Source organism: Ptychodera flava, chromosome 18 (assembly GCF_041260155.1).
Source record: "Ptychodera flava strain L36383 chromosome 18, AS_Pfla_20210202, whole genome shotgun sequence".
Taxonomy (NCBI): domain Eukaryota; kingdom Metazoa; phylum Hemichordata; class Enteropneusta; family Ptychoderidae; genus Ptychodera; species Ptychodera flava.
Genome location: NC_091945.1, coordinates 31,379,357 through 31,402,311, shown reverse-complemented (window position 1 = coordinate 31,402,311; position 22,955 = coordinate 31,379,357). Strand labels below are relative to the sequence as shown.

Genomic DNA, 22,955 nt, shown 5'->3' with positions numbered 1-22,955 from the left:
GTTTTCATGTCAGTGTATAATATCATTGCAGATATTACAACACCTAATTTTTATTCAACGGCAGTCCTTACATGTTATACGTTACTGGTATAGTCTTTCACAGCCCCTCCTTGGCTAGATGTTGTAATGTGACCTGTCTTTCTGTCTTCAACTACAACATTTAGTCACAATCCCTGTGAATTAGCATAGTCTGGCTAAGCAAGCTGGAATCACAAAAAAATATATCCAGTATAAAATATATTTGCACAGTCATCTATTCAAAGACCGATAAAATAACGAAATAAACCTTGGTGAAACAGTGATTTCTTTTAGCATAACCCTCAGTGAGCCTTTTACTTAAAACAATTTGCCAAAAGTCCTTTCGTTTCTTGAAATAAGTCAATTACTGTATTGGTTATGTAGTCTTTGGTTCATGCGCATGTGTTAAAATTAATGAAATACCTCTTCTTTCACACACAACAATAAATTTGAAGTTGATATCTATTATCTATTAAGATCAAGCAAAACTAAAATCCAAAATAAGCGCCCACCCCTAAATAATCGCCCATTGGCCTGTATGTACGGTAGATGGACCTGTTATCAGAAAACTCCAGTACTTCCGTTCACATTTGCAATTCAACTGATATTTGGGCCGATATAAAATAATTGTCCTCTTGGGAATAGATTGGGGCCGCGTCCACACTTATCCACACTTACTGATACCAGAATTAGGGATGATGTAAATTTACCGTCCTTTGTGACCTCTGACCTGTCAAAGTTCAAAATGGGGGATTTGAATAATGGCATGCTGTTTCTAATGTTTATGATTTTCCTGTTTTTTACGCACAAGAAGGGCAAATATGACCACCACTCACCATTTTAATCATCAGAGAGATCTTCACTATTTATTAGATGAGTGTAGGGTATATGTACGACGGCGGTAGAGAAATAACCAGTGCGCAGCATTTTTGACATCGTTGTTGACCAATGTGTCTCTTACGTGTACTGTGAATTAAATGACATGGTCTCGCTTGCGGAGCAAAAGTTGTTTGGAAGATATAGTTCTGCATACACGGGATGATAAAGAATGGATATTGAAAACTTTCAATAAGTGTAAACTTTATAGGGTGGCTAGTTCAACGTCGATTCATGGCAGAGGCCTCGTCAACTTGGACCAGGGCGAATTTGCATTGACCCAAAGTTTGCATCAGCCTTGAACCCCCCTTCTTGCAGGGACCAAATTGCGTCAGCTGACGTAGCGTGTCCACATCAGTTATTTTACATCAGCCCGGACCAAGCACCGGTGCTACACCAGTGCAAAGTGGTCAATCAGAACGACATATATATGTTTAACCCTAATCCTGCCAGACAGTATCACTTCCTACTGTGCAAAGACTCGATAAAAAGTGAAAGTGAGCCAAATCTTATCTGTACCTATTTTCATCTACTTTGTATGGTACATGTATGTTACACTAGGTTTGGTCAGTAAAAATCATATTTACATTATCGAGGTATATTCAGGGGCCTTCAAATATTCAAGTTTTGTTAAAATGCAACATATGGGACCTGTTAATGTGTTATTCCTTACATGGTTTCAACCACCTTGACCTGATGGTGACATGCGAACTTGGCAGGATAAGGGAATGGGTTAAGGCACACGTATACACACATCATAATGAATTCAGCCAACTTTGGACAAACAATGATAGATTTTCAAATTTGAACATTCAGCTATCTGGTGATAGAGTTGGTATGTATTACACGTCTCACAACCAAATATGGTATACCATTGACAATATCAAGATTCCAATCAGTTTGATATATCCTCTGTACTACTGTAATATCACTTTATGTGACCAGTCAATATTGACTGGTTATGAAATGATATCTGTGACTGGCCGGAGTTAAGCACATTAAATATTGATAACGGTACATTGTGATAAAGCTGAAATATTACAAATATGATAAATTGTAGTACCATAGTGCATGTACATTATGATATCAAGATGCCATGACAGTGGTAGATTGCCTAAATGAAGGCACTGATACATCCCGGGTCCTCTGGCAAATGATTAAGGCATGTATCACATCTATAGTATGATAATGAGTGCGCTGATACACCCTGGGGGTCCTCTAGTAAATGACTCAGGCATGTGTCACATCCACTGTCTCCTAGTATGACTGCTCTGACACCCCCTGGGGAACTCTGGTAAAATTAAAAATGACTCAGGCATGTATCACACCCAATGTCTCCTAGTATGGTCTATGACTGCATTGACATCCCCAGGGGAACTCGGGTAAAATGACTCAGGCATGTACCACATCCACCGTCTCCTAGTATGACTACACTGACACACCCCAGGGGTCCTCTGGTAAATCACCCAGGCATGTATCACATCTACTGTCCCCTAGTATATGACTGCATTGACACACTCTGGGAGAACTCTGGTAAAATGATAGGGGAACTTTGGTAAAGCTTTTTGGCTAAATATCAGCCATGGTAAGGACACTACCTGAGGTAGCTCCGAGAGGTGGCTCATAAACAGGGACAACATTTATCTATTTGGTAATGGTAATGGGTTGACCCAATTTTGAATGCATCTAGTCGTACATCAGCACCAGACAAAGATACAAGACAGTCTGCAAAAGAAAATTTCAAGGCTGTTTTAGTTACTGAAGAAAAAAGTAAAGGCAACATTCTAGCAGTGGTAAATGTAGGGCACATCTGCAGTAAGTGCCGCCATTATGCCTGGCCTCTGTGTTTTATCTGTGACAGGTGTGATGACATCAATGTAGCTTTATCACGTCTTGAATGATTCTGAACTAAAAACATGACTAATTGGCCACTTTGACCTCATATCCTCCTATCACTGCTGAGGGACATACAGCTGTTGAAAGCAGTAGATGTAGTGCTATCACCTGCCCATAGTTTACAGTGACTGTCATACATACACACCTGTTGCAGAAATTTGTCAGCTGACTGGCAGCGGTTTCCTCCAAAGTGTTCCCTGATTGGTCAACATAAATTTGTGAAAACCATCTGAAAACAGGTGCATGCCAGGTGCATGACTGGTGGTAACTTACAAAATGTACAAGTTTGGACCCCCGCCCAAATCTGCCACTGTGCTACCCTGACCCTATGGCTAACAGATGGTATAGAATGTTTAATTAATACTTAACCAAGATCAATAAATAGCCAAGATACGTTCCCAAATTTTGATGAACTTGAAGATCAAACAATCTTCACCATATTTCATTGTATTTTAATACCAATCAATAGTCTCTTAATTGTATCAAAGACTAACAGAACAGGACAGTATAGATGTGTGATAAGATTTGTCAAATAGAAAACCAAACGACGCAAGTATTACTGACTGGATGAACAACAGCACCCTTCATTTTCTGAGTCAATATTTCTCAGGATGCCATTAATACGACAGCTTTCCTCTTTTTGAATACCAGTACATCCAGTTAATCCATGACAGTTGTTGCTGAAATCACACAACACAGCATTTGCTATACGATAATGTTTAAACTGTGCAATTTACCTGGCAACATAGGTACGTTCTACACCAATCAAAATTGCTCTGTCTTATGTCAGTATCTCCTGACTGTTGATTTGAGTTTTGTCATGTCCAATAGCTTTTCTTTATTCATTAACAGTTATGAGAAATACAAAAACCAGACAGGAATTACAATGTACCAGTACAAGAAGCCCCTTTCTGATGACTAGAATATTTGACTCGTATTCAAAAATGAAACGATACAAACATTCCAATTTCAAGTCTCATCACAGAAACTCTGATGAGATGTACATCATTTTTTAGTTATATTTTATATTTTATATTTTATTGTTCTTTCATGATGTTTTTGTTTTGCAAGACAGGTGTAAGCAAATTAATTTGGAGTCTTGTCATCCCGAACACAGATCGAATTAAATCCAACTGATCCTGCACTCTAATCTCCTTGTCCTGTTTCAATTTTAATTCATGCCAATACACTACTTGACTTGTTCTGCAAATGACAAAGTCACTGGTTGTACTGAAAAATACTGACTGTCTTAGACCAGTTAAGTCTTTGTGCATTAGCCCTTGAACAGCAAGCAAGATGTCCACAGCACAGTTATAGCATTGAAACAGTGACTCAAGATTAAAAACAATCAAAGATAAGATTCTAATTGGAACTAATAAGATATAAGGCCGTGTTCAAAAAAAATGGTTAGGGGGGGGCTGGAGGAATCGCGATTGAAATCTTATTTTTTTTCAGATCCCCCCCCTCAATACCCTCAAAAATTTTCAAGTCCCCCCCCTCGATACCCTCAAAAATTTTCAAGTCCCCCCCCCCAAATTACCATATAGCCACATATTTATTAGGAATGCACACAGAGTAAAAAAAACATATAATGTGTCGTTCTGCACGCAAATGTTCAACACTACCTCTTATCAGCAGGTTGTAGAGCCATATACCTAGGGCAAGTTCTTAAATTGATTTATTTTTAAATGCATCAGTGAACTTTTTGGATTTCTCAGTCTAAGCCGACTTGAGTTTATCCAACTCTGGCCAGTTCAATGGCACCAGCTGAAAAGCACACAAAATGACAATCATGAGAGAGTATGAAAATTGTGTAATCCTAGCTTCGTTTAACCAAATTGTGAAAAAATGAGCACAGTGGCCTACCAAATTTTTTTTTTTCAAAAGTACAAGACATATACAACTTAGATGCCACTTATAAAAAGTTTTACAAAATTGACAATACTGGAAGGTTAAAATATTCCATGAAATTAATGTTTTAATCTCAGAAATTTTGGGTGTAATAATGGCAAATTTGATAAAAAATGAAAGATTCCATTTAGTCACACATTTTTCCATTTAAATTAGAGTCTTTACTGCTCAAAGTTTTACTTTTGTGTTATTGGTACAATGAGATGTGAAAATTTCATTCACTGCATGAACTTGAAATGAATGGTATTATATATTGATTTTAAGTGATTTTAGAAAAACTGACTTTTCATCGTAGTTTGTATAAGATCAAATATGGTGACCCCATCTTTTTTCTCTAATATTTGATTGTTCTCATATGCCAGAATTCAAAAATCCATGGTAACTGTTAGTCCCCTAGTCTTCTATGTGTACAAGTAGATGTGTGTGTCACTGTCAATTGAGTGTCCTATGACCAAAACTCTTCTTAAACTACATCAGAGTCAGAGCTACATATATCACTGTCACTGCCAGTATGTAGTAGCAGGGCAGTAGTTGTATTAACTTTTTATTTTGACAATAATTTGTTCAGTTTATACAATTGTGTTCTTGTTCTACTCCCTACAGAATGTTGAGCTATCCAGTATTCAGCTTGCCAACACAGCCTACGGGTACCGTGCATTTGCATCATTTAATTATCACCAATATTTAAACAAACGGGCTTTGTTGACAAACTGAATATTGTGTTTTTCAGCAGCATGCTATAGAGAGACACCAAGAAACTGTGTTTGATACATTGCATAGAAATATTGAAAAATTATCAACAGTTGTAGCTCCTGCCCCATTACAAGGCCAACTTGTTCTACGAAAATTTAATGGCATTAATACATTTGTAGACTTTTTCGAGATTAAAGATATAAAATTTGACAAAACGGTTCTAGATTTTGTTTAATTATTACTAACATTAGAACCATTGGACGACATCAAAATGTTGGGAGTCAAAATATTTTCAGGTCCCCCCCCTATAGGCAGAGCAAAACTTTCAAGTCCCCCCCCTCAACTACCCTAAAAATTTTCAAATCCCCCCCCTGAATTCCTCCAGCCCCCCCCCTCACCACTTTTTTTGAACGCGGCCTAAGTAGAAAAAAAGATTTGATGTATCACCTAATATATTGGAAATTATTGGTAGGTTTTAAACCTCCTGCAATATGTGTCAGAAATCAGGCAGAGAACTTAGTTTTCTCTCAAGTCGAATCTGTCTCTCTTGAAAAGCCTCATCATCAGTGATATGCAATAGTAACCACAATCAACTGTGTGTCAGCACTCAAAGAAAGCTGGATTGCTGAATGGGAGCATATGTGCACTGGCATATTGAAAAAGCAGAAGGCAAACAGACAGGTCTCCTCCAATTTCAAAACTCTAAACTTCAACACGTATTTTCACTGTTATACAGAACACTCTGCAAAAAAAAAAAAACCTCTAAATCATGGAAGATTTACACTTCAGATTGACAACAAATGTGATTATGAATTACAACCACACCAAAAGTTCAGTCACATGCAAATTTGGTTCCTAATTCCTCATCATAAATTTTCAATCTTTTGCATGGTCAAGTGACTGCTTGACGCAAGAAACAAAAACACACCTTCTTTGGTATATGCAAAGTTCACAAGTCCAGGGTATAGTTCAGCTGAACCACGTGAAACAATCTCATTAATTGACAAGGCATACCTTTGTAGTACAGTAAAAGCAATCTTTGTAGTGCCGAAAGATTTAGAGTACCTATATGTCACCCTTACTGCAGCCAGCCAGCTACTTTTAAAATGTCTGCAGGTGAAACATGTCAAACACGGCAGGTGTGGATGCAAGTTTGCGTATGGACAAACATAATATTTCATTTGACAAGTGTTGAAGTGGAACAGCTAAATGTGCCTGTGATGAGACAAATCATCAAGGTGACCTTGGTGTCACCTCTAAAGTTGCCAATTTTGATGATTGGGTATTTGGTTTCCATCTTGTGTACTAATAGAGCTCTAGCATCAAGCTTCTATTGTCTTTCTGTATTTGCTAATATTAGTGTGAGCCAAGAATTTTCTGCATTGCGACTCATTATTAGCTGTTGCTACCATGGTTACATAATCTGTATGTGTATTTCAGGTCACTTAAACTGTAACAATGCAGATGATTGGTTAATTTTGCAAGATGCAGTACTTTTGGCCAATGACAAAAGAGCTCATAGAGGTCAGCAAATCCAGTCAGGTTTGGAGAGCCTTGCATGCAGGTCAGATAACACCTTCATCTCTGCAGAGTAGAATTTGGTCAATATATTAATGAATAAGGTTGAAAAGTTTAATTCACTTTTATGAGTTGAGAATGATTGTAGCGTCATAAATTGATTTCACAAATGATCCACTGACAAGACTTATACATACAACCCAACCACTCCCATCCATTGACTGTAATTGAGAGCAGTGGAGTAGCCTACCAACAGGTAGTGCTTTAATCATAGTTTGACCAATCCTGGGTACAAAACCTTGTACAGGAAGAGTGTCAGCTTGTTTTATTGATTCCCGTTGTTGAACTCTAGGTTATCATTAACCTTGAAGAACAGCCAGAGAAACTCTGGTTATGAATCGAAGAAACGAATTCTTTGACAATTGCTAAAACTGATAAACCTCTTTCTGAGAAACATTAGACATTATGATTGCAGAATGAAATTCAGTTTGAAAATATCACATACCATCATGAGACACAGAGCAGAGAGCTCCACTCCTGAATTCTCATTTCTGAAGCATGGCCCTATAAACATTTAATTTTACTGTCAACAGCTTCCCATAAGAGGGTCTTGAACAAGTGTACGGTTTCAGATCTCACTGAGGAAGTCTACTGTTCGTGAAAGAAGTCAACAATTAGACCTGTTTGACTTTTCAACAGACCAGACTAAACGTTTTTAAGAGAAGGTCAAACTTCTACTGAATCAGCAATGGTGCTGAGTATCCTCCACTGTTAAAATGAGTACGTAGGCTTTGTTGTGCAAAGTTTACATAAAGTTGCAGATAATAATTGCGGTAGTTGTTGCAACCAGACTGGCTTTTATATGATTAAGTGCTGGAAGGAGACACTTGTGAGTGGTCAGACTGGCAGTACAAACATAATAAATTCTTGTGTTTTTATTATTGACAGTTCTGTGAACAAAGTCATAAATCTTATCTTAGGGACTGACTTTCCGGAGACCTGGTAGTAAATGCTGGCAATATTCTACCAGCTGCAGCGGCCATTTTCTGTCCATTTTGCTTCCAATATTCTAAGAAATGGTTAAAAGAATTTTCTCTACATTCCCTTGTTAAGATGGTATAGGTATCACTTTATATACTTGTGAAATAACAGAATGACACAAAATTGTGAAAGTAAATCATTTTGAAATAAATTACTGGGTCCTAAAATTCATTGTGTTTGCAGGCAAACAGTCAACAGTATTGAAGTAGTCTGCCGGTAGTACTTCCATATGGTTGGAATACGCAAGACATATTTGGGTGTCTGAGAAAGGACGCAGACCATGAAGGCTATTACAATCAATCAGGTGAAATCTCACTGACATAATACACTGAAAATATGTTAATTAACAAGAGACCACCTGGTCTGGGAATCTAATCAGTCATATTGCAACACCAGGTGGTATGAAGCATGCAAAGGCCCACAATTATCAGCTGGATCAAATGGACAGAGCTGTTAAATTTTGGTGATAGTTTTTCACTATGCTTGTTTTCAACATCAACCACAATTTCTTGTTCTACTCCTCAAAACATGTTGAGATACATGTATTATTCAGCTTGTCATCTCAGCCTGTACATGTGTAAACTGCATTGCTAATGATAACAAGTGAATTTTTGGTCGGCCTAGAATTCACAATATATATACAATAACAGTTCATTTTACAACAAAAGTAGATGATGCAGGTATTGCAACATGCTTTGGGGAATACAGTGGAACTTGCAGTTGACACACAAAGCATAAAGAGTGAAAACAAAATCAAAGTTACAGCTACTGTCCCTTTGAAGACTGACTGACTACACTACATTTTACAGAGAACACCACATTAACCCGTCAAGCCATTTAGCAAAATGCCTAGTGAGACAGGGAGTCATTTGGCCAGATAACAAATAAATTGGCGATCAACTTCACTGGTTGGGCACAGCAATTGCAAACACTAAAATCAGCGGGTAATCTCAATTGGTGTCAATTGTGAATTATTCTTCATTCGATTCAGCTTATTTCCTAAGATACACCATGAGAGAAATGGTTTGTACCACTGTGCAAACTTTACGCAGCCTGTAGTATCGGTATCAATTTTATGGCCAGAGTTGGGCTTCCTGCTGACTTTTGTAGTACAATTGCGGTACCAGACCACTGAAGTTGACCGCCAATTTACTTGTTATCTGGCCAAATGACTCTCTGTTTTACAAGGCACTTTGCTAAATGGCTTGATGGGTTAATGTGGCGTTCTCTGTACAGTGTTCATCATACTGGACATTCAGTCCTTGACTAAAGGTTCCAAACATTATGTTGATTGATGTCCTATTAATGGAACACCTACGGAAATGAATTATTGAAACATGAGTCCACGTTCTCAAATCTCCTTTTGTCATCGACGGACTGTACGGGTACAGTACCTCAGTCATCACAAGATGTTTGGTTGATATCCATTTTTCCCCGTGTATAAAGAGATGGGCGTGAAAGGGTAATTGCACAGGATACCAAGTAATTATCACTTGTCGTCTTTAAATCTTATCTATGCATTCAAATGTGGGTATAGGTGGCGTGACGCAGCCAAGAATATAATGGTTTTTCTGTCTATTGTTATTGTTGGCTATCAGATATCAAGTATATGTAATTTATACATACTTTCTTTTAATTTTTGAACCAAGATATACATTTTTCTGTGACAATGCAAAAATATCAGTTTACAGACTGCAATGATTTTTGTTTCACATGTGTCCAAACTGATTATCATTATTAAAGAAGATAAGTTTTTGATATTGTTTGAAAACCCATTGTTGAAATATTCATCTGTCCATCTGTGAGATTATTACATTCATATTAATTAATAAACACTATGTATCATGTGTATTGTTCAGTCAACTGCCTGTTTTACGTAAAACCATGGAAATTATGAATTTGACAAGAATATGATACTTCAAGAACATACAGAAGTTGGCTGGTGAAAACTGTTAATGTATTTGATATCTGGAGTGAACCTCAAATCAACATGCCAAACTGGATACCTTGACCTAGTTTTTGGTGAAAACTTTGTTCAAAACACAACATTCAACTAGGTTATTAGTGTACTAAAGGGTTGCTAATATTATATTTTTCCAGGTGCAAAAAGTCATCAAAAATCTTAGAATTTCTATACACTCTAACACACTCTATAAATAAGAGCATTTAGCTTAAAGTAGCTTAAAGTACTATCGGCCAGATGGGGTGTATAGTTTTGAATGCTGCCTGTGGACACAAATTCTTGACTTCACAAACCGTCGAGTCTGCATTGAACTCATTTTACATTAAAAACACTAATTAATTATGAATAAAAAAATTGATTAATTAAAAATATGATACTTAACATACTGTTACTATCTAGGCGATGAACCAAATCTTCAGCAGATGAACTCTTACAGAATTCTGCTTTTTGGACTTGTTGCTTCAAAATACTAGAGTAATGGCTGATATATTTGGGTTATTATTAACAGACGATGAACACCACAACTACAAATGGTCACTTCTGATACTGGCACATCCCGTCATTACAGACTATTGAATTTCTAATGTCACTCCATTGCAAAAATTGAATGTCAATGGAAACACTACAAACAGTGGCTTTTCATCGGAGAGTGATTTATCTTTCTGTGAATGTCAGGAAATTTTTGTCATTTAATTTTCTGCTACGATGAATGGGGGTTTTAAGAGCAACACGCAGCATATTTGCATCTCCAACACCAATTCCAAAATGTTGCGACTGTTTATCTCACTAGATGCAAAAGATAATGTTCTGTATGATGAAAGGGTGTGGACCCAGTCCGTGTCACATCAAATTCCCTACCTTGGAAGTCGTGCTTTCCGGCTTGCTTCCGGAATCCCACCCAAAAAAGCCCCATGGACATAATAATATTGACAAACACATCATACCTCATATGTTGCTGTACTCAGCCTCCTTTCATAACAATTGCTGACAAAATTCAGCGCCAATTTTTCACTGTGAGTGTTGTGTGGCTGAACTGAGTAGCTGGCCGAGGTGACTAGCGTGCCTGTGTGTGTACTCTGGACTGGGTGATAACAAACCTGTGGTAAATTTTAACAGACTAGAGGATGCAATAATCAGTAGCCCGGCAGAGAGGTGATTTCAGGTCAACTAAACACTTTGATCTAGCTGTACGCTCTGCAAAGCTCAAGAAAAGAAACCTTTATGCTCTGTGACTGATGAAGGAATAATGATTGCATGCAACAACCAGTGAGAATTTCTAAAAAATCCACATTAAATATGGAAGAACTAGGGAAAGAAAATGTGGTCAATTTCATGAAATTTATTACTCAGCAGGATTTTAATCTACTACAAACAGATATGATGTGATTAACTGATTGGAGAGTTTGATTAGCACAGGGATTATACTGCAATATCTATGTAAATTATAATAATCCAGGATATAAAATAGGAAGTTTTAGATGTTCAACAACAGACACTTATGTGTATTTGACATGAGCAATCAAAGATTCACACCTTAGAGTGACCATTATTTGGGGGACACTGCCACAACCTGTGACCTAACACGATGAAATAGTGCTCTGTGGGTCAAAGGTCAAACTAGTCTTATCTTTGTCCAGGTAAATTACAACGATGAAGCTAAAATGTCTGACAATTCTCAAGTTGGGAAAAGATAACGATAAACTTTTTTCAAAAACTTGCGATTAGATTAAACACTTTAAACAAAGTTGATAACATTTATGAAAAGGCAGAATTTATGTTTTAACGAAAAGCAAATAGATATTTAAATAGTTCAAGACAGAGTTCAACAAATTAATACTTTTTGGTTAATTATGAAATATAAATCTGTCAAAAATTATATGCTAGTTTATACACACTTCTTTTTTCTTTCAACAGATGAATAAGGTGGAATCTGTCGCTCAAAAGTTTCAAAATTTCTCTGTTTTCTTTTGCTTTCATTTTAATTGTTCAAATTTCACTTTGTAATGGTCACACATGACTCATGTGTTCTGATGTAATTGATAACTCAGGAAATAGTAATGTACTAAAGGCTGGCTGGTAATACATTTTATGATCACACACAAAAGTCTGTAGTTAATGCTGCTTGATGATGCAAATTTGTGGCAAAAGTCCAAATTAAACTGCCATTTATATAGGTTTCATTCACTAATATGATTAGTATGACAAAAATTGTTACTATAAAATACCAGTGACTAGGTTATGAAGGGACGTGAAGAAAACTCAAAACATTGAGAGTTGTCAACTCTTGACGGTAATAACTACAAGGACTTCTGAACGTATGCTTTCAGATATTCTTTCATAACCGATAAAACATTCAAGAAAATCATGAATAAATGCATTTTGCAATAGACTGCACCCAAAGAACAAATCAAGTGGAATGCTGAAGCTGAAAATATTGCATCATAATTGAGTAATTTGCATGTCAAATCATACCAGTAAAATCCAGTCATGGATGAATGTGAGGAAAACTACATTTTTTGTGTGAAAACATTGTGACTTGTCAACTCATTACAGCAGTAACCATCAGGACTTCTTAACCTTTGCTTTCAGGTGTTCTTTCATAACCGATAAAAAATTCAACAAAATTCATGGAAATTCTATGTTGCAGTACCGTAGACTGCACAGAAAGCCAATGAACTGGAAAGCTAAAAGCTGGAAAATTTGCATCATATTTTAGCAATTTGCATATCAGTCCCTTTGGCAACACTAATTTGCATATCTGCTGATTTGTGATAAGACAGGGACCCACGCTCCATGCTGTCTGCATTGGTAGTGAACTCAAATGACCCAAATACCACAAAACTGGAACAACAGTGAAATCACACAAACTTGATCACTTCTTCAAGAAACAGCAGCCAACGAACTGGACCTTGTTTGCATCAAATACACCAAATTTTACAACATTCAGTAGGACATAGCCATATCATCATCATAGGCATGTAGACTAACCTTTCACCGAATAAAAGATATTCTTAAACTGAACGTCTGACATGATAAAAACATATATAAGCTTTAATCAGTTGCTGAAATTAATGAAGTAAATGGTGCTTCAATTTAAACAACCTAAAAGGAAACACTTCAGAGAGAGGGAGGAACAGGGCATAGTGGCAGATCTTAAGTATTACTGACAAATATTTTCCAGCAGGAACATTCATAGGTTCTGACAGCTGGTGTGAAAAGGAGCCAACATGACAAGATTGTAGAACACTAGGCCCTTGGTATACTGCAGTGCAATTCAACACTATCCTAGGGGGTATGTTTGTATCATTGATTCATCACATGGGCAGTATTTTCTCCATGACACTTGATTGCACAAATCCCCCATCTAATCGAAATCCCCCTAAAATAATCACAAACACATGATATGTCACGGCTTCTACATTGAGGTTGGAGATTACTCATGCTTTCTATGATGTAACATCATAGAGTTGATGTAATCCACTATATGTAGATATGTAGCCACAGTAAAGTGATACAAGCTTTCCTATCTGCAGGGATGTGATAAAGCTGAAAGACTATCAACTAGAGTATGTCTCCAAATTACAAAATTGTCCTGGAACTGAAATGAATGAAGTGTGAATGATTTGTGTATGCTTCTAATTTATTCAACATTTACTGGCTGGAACAAAATAAAGAAATAGGAGTGTCTTCTATTTGAAATTTAACTAATGATATACATGTAACCTAAGCATTTGCTGATACCCTGAAAAAATCTGAATTTGCATAATTTGAATTTTCATAATTTATTATCGTCCCCCTCAAGCAGGGTCGACATTCCCCTTGTAATTGAGAAACCTGGAGAAAACACTGCACAGGCACCCTCCAACAATATACCATAAGGAAGGTGGGTTCAGTGTTCTGCAAGTGTGTGCCATAAAATTTTTTAGGTGAATGAGAAATTACATATAGCTCTACTTTTGCAAAAAATAGAGCGTACTATAGCAGATTTCACAAAGTTTGGTGTGCTGTATTTACTCTACTGGGACGCTGGGGCTGCTTTTGAATAAATCTTTCAAACTGTGAAAACATCGAAATTAGTGGGGTGTTACTGCCTATGGAAAGATATGGTACAACAATTTGTGATTAAATTACCTGTTTGTCACATTGGTTGTAAAATCACACAATTCACACTCACAGCGATGGACGTTTACTTATGGCAAGTGACACAGATCAACGGTATTGACTTTGACAAATTACACAGAATGTCAATGAATAGTCCATAGGTTTGTTCAATATGACCTTTGACCCTTTGGACCCAGGAATTATAGTCATTTCTGACAAGCTTAATCTTCTACGCATCATGTTAACTACGTACTGATGGACCCCTGCGTGATGTCATCAAAACTTCATCTCATTTCTTCATTTTGTATTTATTTTCATTTTGTTTTAATTGGCGTAAGGATCCTTTGTTTCCATATTTCTTTAATTTGTCAGATTTTTTTTTCATGTTTTCAAGGTTTTTCCTCAAAAATTGCAAGTCTCTTCTCCACTGACATTTAATGGCTAATATTGCTGTTAAAACCACAGGATATGTGTTCAGTTGACTGTTGCACACATTTTCACTTTTGTACAGGCAAGTTTGACAAATATCAGTGATGGATTTCCTAAAGTCAATAACGTAAAAGCTGCTCAATGCCAAAGTTAAATTATACCACATCTATGTAGTAGTCACTATAACGATCAACATTTGTACAAAAATGGTATTTTCTTTCCAACAATATCAAAAAATCCAAAATGCAAGAGGTGCATGCTTTAATGAACACTCATACTACTGGGATGACAAGAGTTAAAATTGATTTGGGTTGTTTTACATGTGTAATCGCATCCAGCTAATCAACACTAATATTATTTTAAATTGTCATGCTTGACTGTGAAATGAAAGGTAACAGATTCTCTGTCTTCAGTCAAGTGAAACCTGCTTTTACTTCAACAGTGACCTAGTTTAAACTGATATCTCTACAATGTGTAAGCCAATTCACTGTCAATTTGAAGTTTATGGTTAGTATACTTGCCATGGTTTTGGTTTGCTATGCATACTAAATGGCTTTGGATTCATGATAACATTTCAGATGTCCAAGCATGGCATTATCACTACATTATTACACTCAAAGCCATAAGAGTAGAAATGAACAAAAAAATGACTGAAGAATCCCGGTATCTTTTTACACCTGGCTTATTGTTCTTCACAAGGACAGAGAAAAAGTCACCATTATCTTGTTGAGATATACAAGTGAGAAAGCCAAGTACCTACTTGTCAAAGAATTCTTTTCAGTTTAGATCTAAAGATCTGACATACAATTCAAGCGATGAGATTAACATACAGGGAAATGACCAATACAACATAGAAAATCCTCAAGGCTGGGTTGCAGGTGCACAATTCAGAATTTATCAGTCTATGCATAGAGAACCATGAAAATGTTCCGTGTCTTATACAGGAAATCGTGTGACATGGAGACATGTTGCATTTAGTGTGATGGATTTTTTAGGCATAGCAAATAAGCAATGTTTGAGTTAGCTTTCCAGTTTGAATCAAGGATACTTTTCTTTTTCAGTTTCTACTAACACACCCACTCAAGTACATCTCAATGGTTGTCTAAAGGCAATGAGCAAAAAGTGACATCACGTAGGTCTGGCAAAACTACATTCTACAGCTGTGAGTAAGTTGAAGAGTTGTAAAGGCATATTTTTCTTTGTAAGTTACAGTAGCTTGGGTAAAGTTCAATGATGTCACTGCAACCATTGATAAAAAGAGCTAGAGCCTACCAGATGATCTGCTCACTGACAAGGTCACTGCCTAGAAATGTCGAGAGGCAAAAATTAATAGCAATCTGTGGAAACTGATAGATACAGATATTGCTTATCTTTTGACCTGAAAGAACACTTGATTCAGGGACCTGGGTATTGTGTATCCAGTGGCTGACTTGATGTCACATCAAACAATGAGTACAGATCTAACAAAGGGCCAAGTCAAGATAACGTAGACATTAAATGATAGCTGATGTGGTCACAAGACAATGGACGATAACAGATGGGCTATGTGCCCTGTATGTCTGTGATGTCACACACTATCAGGGCGTATACTCTGATTCTTTGGATTTCAGAAATGGTGTATTGAAAATTATTATCATACCAGTATTGATGGCGCAAATACAGCCATCTGATTGGTCGAGATGCAAAAAGAACCGCGGTATATTGGCGATATACCACAGCTGGCATACACGTGAGCTTTCAGCTTGAGCAAAAATCTGTTTTTTGACATTCCACGCCAGAATTTCAATAGCAATAAATCACACCCAGCAACAGTATACCACGAGATTTTGACCACTTCACTTCATATATGCACGAGCTATTGCTCCTGCGTGTCAAAATCTCGTGGTATACCATCGCTGGGTGTGCTTTATTGATATCATCATTGAGACTTTTGCAGAACTACAGAGGTTAAGAGTGATTCTAGAACACCTTGGACTTTCTTCATCTTATAAAATATTCATCTTTACAACTGAACTGTTCACAGTCTCCTTGACCAAGGAGGATTCTAATGAGAGCATCTGTACATGAGTGCTTCCCAGCTGAATTTGTCACAGAGGGAATTGGGTTTACTGCACAATGGTACCGGGATTAAAACAATAGGAAATTACGACAGAGGCAGTAGCTTTACGAAAGAAAATGTTCAAAAGTTGGCAATATAGAATGTCATCACATGTACGATAGCATACAGCATAGTTGCAGTACCATCAGGAAAGCTGAAATTTAGATACATGAAAACATTCAAACATTGACGCTTTGATACGTCATTTGAGATAGTATGCTACAAAAGCAAATACATATCTAGTGGTCAAGAAACGATCAGTATAGTGTGTGTTTTAGATTCTGCTGTTTTGCTGTTGGAGTTATACAGAATTCTTATCTCACCTCATCAGTATTCAGCCCACTTTGTTTATTAGACATCTTGACACTGGTATTCAATGAGAGTTCAAACCACAGAAATACTGATTCACATCTCAGAATGACTGCAGTAATGGGTGAGGTGATGATAAAAAGTACTTTCAAATTAGTTGACACTACCTGTATGTGTAGGAGTAGAATTGTGTGTCTTCTAACATTCATCATGATAATGTAGTAATCTGACAATAACCAGCACAAATGAAAGCACAGCATCAAGCAAATTTACAGTTGAGGCAATTTCAATACCCTATTGCTTTGTGAAGGATTACTGAGGTCAGCATGCATCCTGACTGGGATGTCTAATTGAAACCATGGAAACAGGGCTGTACGAACTTCCAAAATGTTGAAGATGATGGCACATCTCCACTCTGTGAATAAATCAGATCACTTCAACTTACAATGTCGGCATATCCCAGAATTCACTGCTCAGATGAGATTGATTGAGAGAAGACTATCAGTAGGACAAGAAGCAAGTCACCAGTCCTTCAACTCTGGTCTGCAGCACAAACAACCACAGAGCTTCTCAAGCAATCACAGGAAGTACAGGGGTATTATGCAGATATTTTTTCAGTCAAACTTTACATATTCAATATAAAACTCACATTTCACACTATGCTTAACCCTCATCCTTTCATTATTTTGTAATTTTTCATAAAAGTACTTCACATACACATGTATCTCAGCTAAAATGAGTTTTTCTTCTCAGCATGGCACCATCATTAATTTTTCAAATGACACGGTACCTCAATACCCATTCAGTTTCCATCTCTCCCGAGACACAAACAGTCTGATCTCTCCTTTCCAATCACCAACAGATCCATTGAATTTCCATTATACTTACACATTCAATATTATCAGTCACAGCCCTGTTTTCCTTTCAACATCCTCAAGCTATTATTTAATTTCGCCTTTCCTTATTTCCAAATGCAGATTAATTTCAGCAGAACACTTCTTGTATCACTGGACAGACTTGCGGGAAATTTGTTACAGGCTCCCCTAGCATGGTAAATATATAATCATCGGTCTATAACCCTCCTCAAGAGACATTTCAAAGGTATATACTATCTATTTGAATATATGTATACAAGCGTGTATAACTATATACATAAGAACATTTATACATACACATCATGTTGTATGCTAGAAATTGTCCATTTTAAAGGCCACAAAGTGTTGTTGAAATATTACGTGTCTGCCATTTACACACTGCACACATGACCAAAAATACATCTCACCTGTTGAAAATATTTACTGGGGTTTTTTGATGAAAAGATAAAATATCACAAGCCAAACTGTGTTTTGATATGATGTATGTGTACAAAGTGAAGTTGAGAGAAGTGCCGTGAGAACAGCTGACAACATACCGGTTGTAATGGTTGTTTTTATGGGAAACAATTTCATTTTCAATTTTCGTTCACATTTTGGTAACAAAAACATTTCCCAGCGAACAACTTAGAACTTGCATCAATGCCAGATTTCTGGAAGAATTCACCTTTAAAAAGGTGAATTTGAAGCAGTGATTAATTGCTTAATCCTGGAATAACTGATGTTTATACGAAGTGCATAACTTTCAATAGAAGAGTTGTAACTTTATTGGATATTCACAGATCAGAAACTTGATGATAGTGAACAGCTAGAGTTGAAACAAAGTAATTGTTTTGGCTGGATTCAGTGAGTCTGAAAAAAAGACACCTCTTGGGTATGTGATGTACTGCCTTTGTAACCATGGAAATGTCCATGATGCTCAGCAGTGTTTCCATGGAAATGATCAGCTCATCATCAATCACTCTAAGATTACAAAAAGTTGTAGGCTGCTGTCTAAAAAATGAATTTCCCAGAAAATGACAAAATTTTTCGCTTGTCTCCTGCAGGGCAATGAAATCAATATTTTAGTCTATTCAGAGAGCACACATCAAAGAAGTAATATTAAAATCATGTGTCAGGTGTGGGTGTGATCAAATGCAGTGTTTTGAAAGTGTTCACCGTCTAAAACCAGATCCATAGCGTAATACAATTGGTTGTCGTTCTTTTGTTTCCTTCAATGGTGCACAAAATCACAAAGATAAATTAGAAATGACTGCATAATTCAAAATTAAAACTTGAAAGAAAGTAAAATCAAATGGAGAAAATGACGTGACACAAAATGAACACAACAACATAACGTAATAAGATAACGCCAGAAATGTCTGAGCTGTTAAAATGACACATTGCAAAATTGCACAAATTTGAATTAAGTTTATTGAAAGGACAATTTTACATAAACAGAGTGGTTTTAACTTAAATCATATCAAATTTTGCTTCAATTCACAAGCTGCTATCTTCACTGCTACTTGAACTTCAATGGACAATGGCTAATCTTACGTTGAATCATTTACAAGTAATATTGCCTTCGCACTTTGTCCTTGACAAACACACTAGACTGAAGGTAACATAAATGAGACGTCAGTGACAGAACCACACTGCACGTAGTTGTTGCTCATGATACAAAATTATCTCTTAACATATGGTTTAGGACTTCATGAAAATGAATAATGATTTAATGATTTCTTGTTTCTAAAAAAAATTGTCCCTGTGGGACACATGATCATTATGCCTATTAGTTAATTTCAACAGGATGATAAATTATTGTTGTAGTTACATGCACTGTTTATTAAGTCCCAAGATGTCATTAAGCCATAATAGAAAGGAAAATGAAGTAGACAGACCAGTCACAGACTTCAACCACAAATTTAGCACACACTGGAAACACTCATTCCATCATTGGAAGTAGCTCTGCGTGGCAGGGCTGTGTGTCAATACCGACTATAGTCCTCCCTATGGTGGGTGGTGTACCGTACAACCAGTAACACACAGCCCTGCCACGCAGTGTAACATTGTACAGTGTGTACAGATCTACATATTAGGGGACTCACAGTGAGTAGGTAATCACTTATATGCCACTTAACAATAAATGGGGTGTACGCATAGGTATGTGCAGGAGATTTAATCATCTGATCTCCTGAAAAGAAGCCAGGAGAACAAAGGTTATGCAATCATTGTCTTATATATATATGCCCATCATTGTTTCTTGTGCATATTTGTTAAACAGGCTGACCTTCATGCAAGTTTACAAAGGGCCATCAGCTCAGTTTTTCTGTGATTTACCTTCTTGCCAGCAACCCTGCCCATGCCTCGGGGCAAAGGTCATGTAGAGCTACATCAGTTGGCCATTGAAATTTCTCCAAAGTTTGCTCTTGCATCTTGAAATTTTGCAGTGTAATCAGAAAGAGAAACCAGGAACAGACTTCATGAGTTGATGTTTGTGCATGCATCAGGTGGTCAGTGACCAGAGTGGGCTTTTGTGAAAATCCCAAGGGCAAACCTCAGGTCATGATACAGTATGTGCTCAGGCATGTCAGACGCGATGATCAATCTCCTCAATGGAATTCCAATTGAAAAATTCTTTTTACTTTTTTGAGAAAATTAGGAATAAAATTGTACAAAAGTATTTGAGTTGGCTACTACTAGATGCCCACAGCTTCAATGTACCATAGTCACAGGATGCTCTTGGATCAAAATCTAATAGAGGTTACTGGCCTTCATAAAAACATCATGCCATTTTAAAGTTCACTTTACTTACTCTAACTTCAGGTTTTTAGTTTAGTATGTGTCAAGATTTCAGTCTTTAACTCATACAAATCATGTGTGACTGCTGAATAAAGTTACTGGGTGTCAAATTGATCCACTTTCCATCACTGTTATTTGGACATTTATTTCTAACAACATACAAAACTCTTTTTATTTTAAAAGTAAAATTTCAGATACAACAATTTTATATTGGGCAACTACAAGCGAGAGTAATACGGTAGTACTGTGCAAGATGCTACTGCTCATCTTAGAAGTAGACTTCCTTGAAATTGTCAACTTTCATAAATACTGAATATGATACTTAACGGTTTACCGCTGGCAATCACCGACACCTACGCAGTGACCCTCCTTCCAGTCATCCATGGATAATTGCCTCCAAGGTTACAACAGGATTGAAGTACATGTGGGTGACAAGTACAAAACCATTCTCTCTTGCCTGTTTTTATGTTCACTGAACTTCCATTAGGGGGACATTGTTGCACGGATTTGATGTGGATCTCGTAAAAATCACCGTGTTACAAAGCATTTTACAACAGCATGATTTGCATACTAGTAAAGTAAAGTAAGCCTTTATTGAAATCGTATCCCAGTTGGGATCTTGATCATAAAGTACAATAAAGGTTTTGCAAAAACAACAATGAAAGAGTATATATAATATATATATAAATATAAATATCTATACATGAGGTCAACATATTAAAGGTTCATAAATAGTTTACTTTGTATTTTTCATTTTGTCTTGTCTGAGTTTAAAACATGTATGTATGTATGTATGTATGTAACCTGTCTGCATGACAATTGGGTCACTCAATCAGTTCTTGTACAGGGAATTTGTTAAACAGCTTAAAGAGTAAAATTAGGAATGACAAAAGCACTGCTTATAAATATTGCAATTGTAGAATTCATACTACCAGTATCAGGATTACCATAAAATGGAATGAAAAATTATATATATATATATATATATATATATATATATATATATATATACACACATACACTATACACACACACACACACACACACACACACACACACACACACATGTTGCGTCTTCCCTTTTCTTCTTGAAACTATAAAAGTTTATCATCCCATCATTCCATGAAGAAAATAATTATAACAGGAAATGGAATATTCTTTTGTAAAATTGCTGCAAACATGGCTCAGCAGCTAGGAATAGTGAGATAAATAATTGTAACAGAAATCACTGAGAGAAGTTAAGTCATGTCTGCACCTAATAAATCTGGAGTCAGAAAATCACTTCAAAGAATGAAATATTTGGTGACAGAAGTTAATCATTAAATGTGTGTGGTCATCGCCAAATTTTTTACACTGCATACCTGTGTCTAGAAACCAACCTCTCAGAATATTTGTTGAAGACCACCTTACTCAGCTGTCCTTACTCAATAATTTCAGTGGTATGAGAACTTGCATTTGCTGTTGTTCTCTATTGTTCCATGATTTCAGTGTATTCATATAGACTGGGTATTTGATGGTGTGGAAAATTCTGAAAACTTTTCTTCATTGTGGTTGAGAACATAAGGGTGAATGTAAAAAGGACTTTGGGAAGGGTCTACTTCGCTACTGATGCTGAGAAGTTGAATGAGCAATTGGTAAAAAGAAAGTTTTACATTTTGACCAGGAAGTTTTTAATTCAGAGTACATAGACGTTCAAACATAAAAAAGTGGACTGTTATGTAAATTAATGATTGAGGTAGTTCACACCTTGAAGTTATAGTGGACTTAAACTTCCACCTAAACTTTTCTCCAGGAAACTTAAAAGCATTAACTTTTGAAATCAAGAGCAAAAATCTCCAGTCAAGGTGCACACTTTGGCACTGGGTGACAAATTACCTGATATTTATCGACACTTAAAATTCAAAATGGCTACCATCCAAGTGATGTCAAACAATATAAGTGGTATTTCTTATCAAATAAAATTCATGAAAAATGGCAAACTTCAAATATAAATTTTTCATTTTCACAAAAATAAGCAGGTAGTGGTAGTGGCAATTAATGTAGTATCAATATCACGAAAGTAAGTTTTTAATGTAATGACACTATCAACACCAACTGAATCCATCCAGCTACAAACTGGATCAATAAATGTCTTTGACACCTATTGATGCTACTTAAAACATAAAAAAGGGAATTAAATAATTAGAGTTTTTAGACTAATATGATATTGAAAAATTAGACTGCCAATGATAAGACAGTATGGCATTTATGATAGCTATAAAAAGTAATTTGTTGAAAAGGGAACAGAAACTTCTCATAAAATAACTTTTATGCATAACAACTGTGAGAAATTAAGCATCTATTTTGGGCTACCATTGGTGTGTGCAAGGAAAAAAGGGTCACGTCTGCTTCCGCCCTTTCACCAACGCAGACAATCAGAAGGTCATATGGGGTCAGGAAAAGCAAGTCT

The 22,955-nt window shown here is 36.4% G+C and overlaps 1 protein-coding gene across 2 annotated transcripts in view; it reads right to left on the bottom strand.

The window, feature by feature from the left end:
• Positions 1–22,955, bottom strand: part of LOC139117373 (unconventional myosin-Ib-like) — a 68,400-nt gene that overhangs the window by 43,954 nt on the left and 1,491 nt on the right. The window contains exon 1 of one of the 2 annotated variants that reach the window (XM_070680447.1): positions 10,861–10,993. The exons of the other annotated variant lie outside the window; for it this stretch is intronic. The gene's annotated coding sequence lies outside the window, so the exon portion shown is untranslated. Of the gene's footprint in view, positions 1–10,860; positions 10,994–22,955 lie in introns of those variants that run through there. 2 annotated transcript variants of the gene reach the window in all.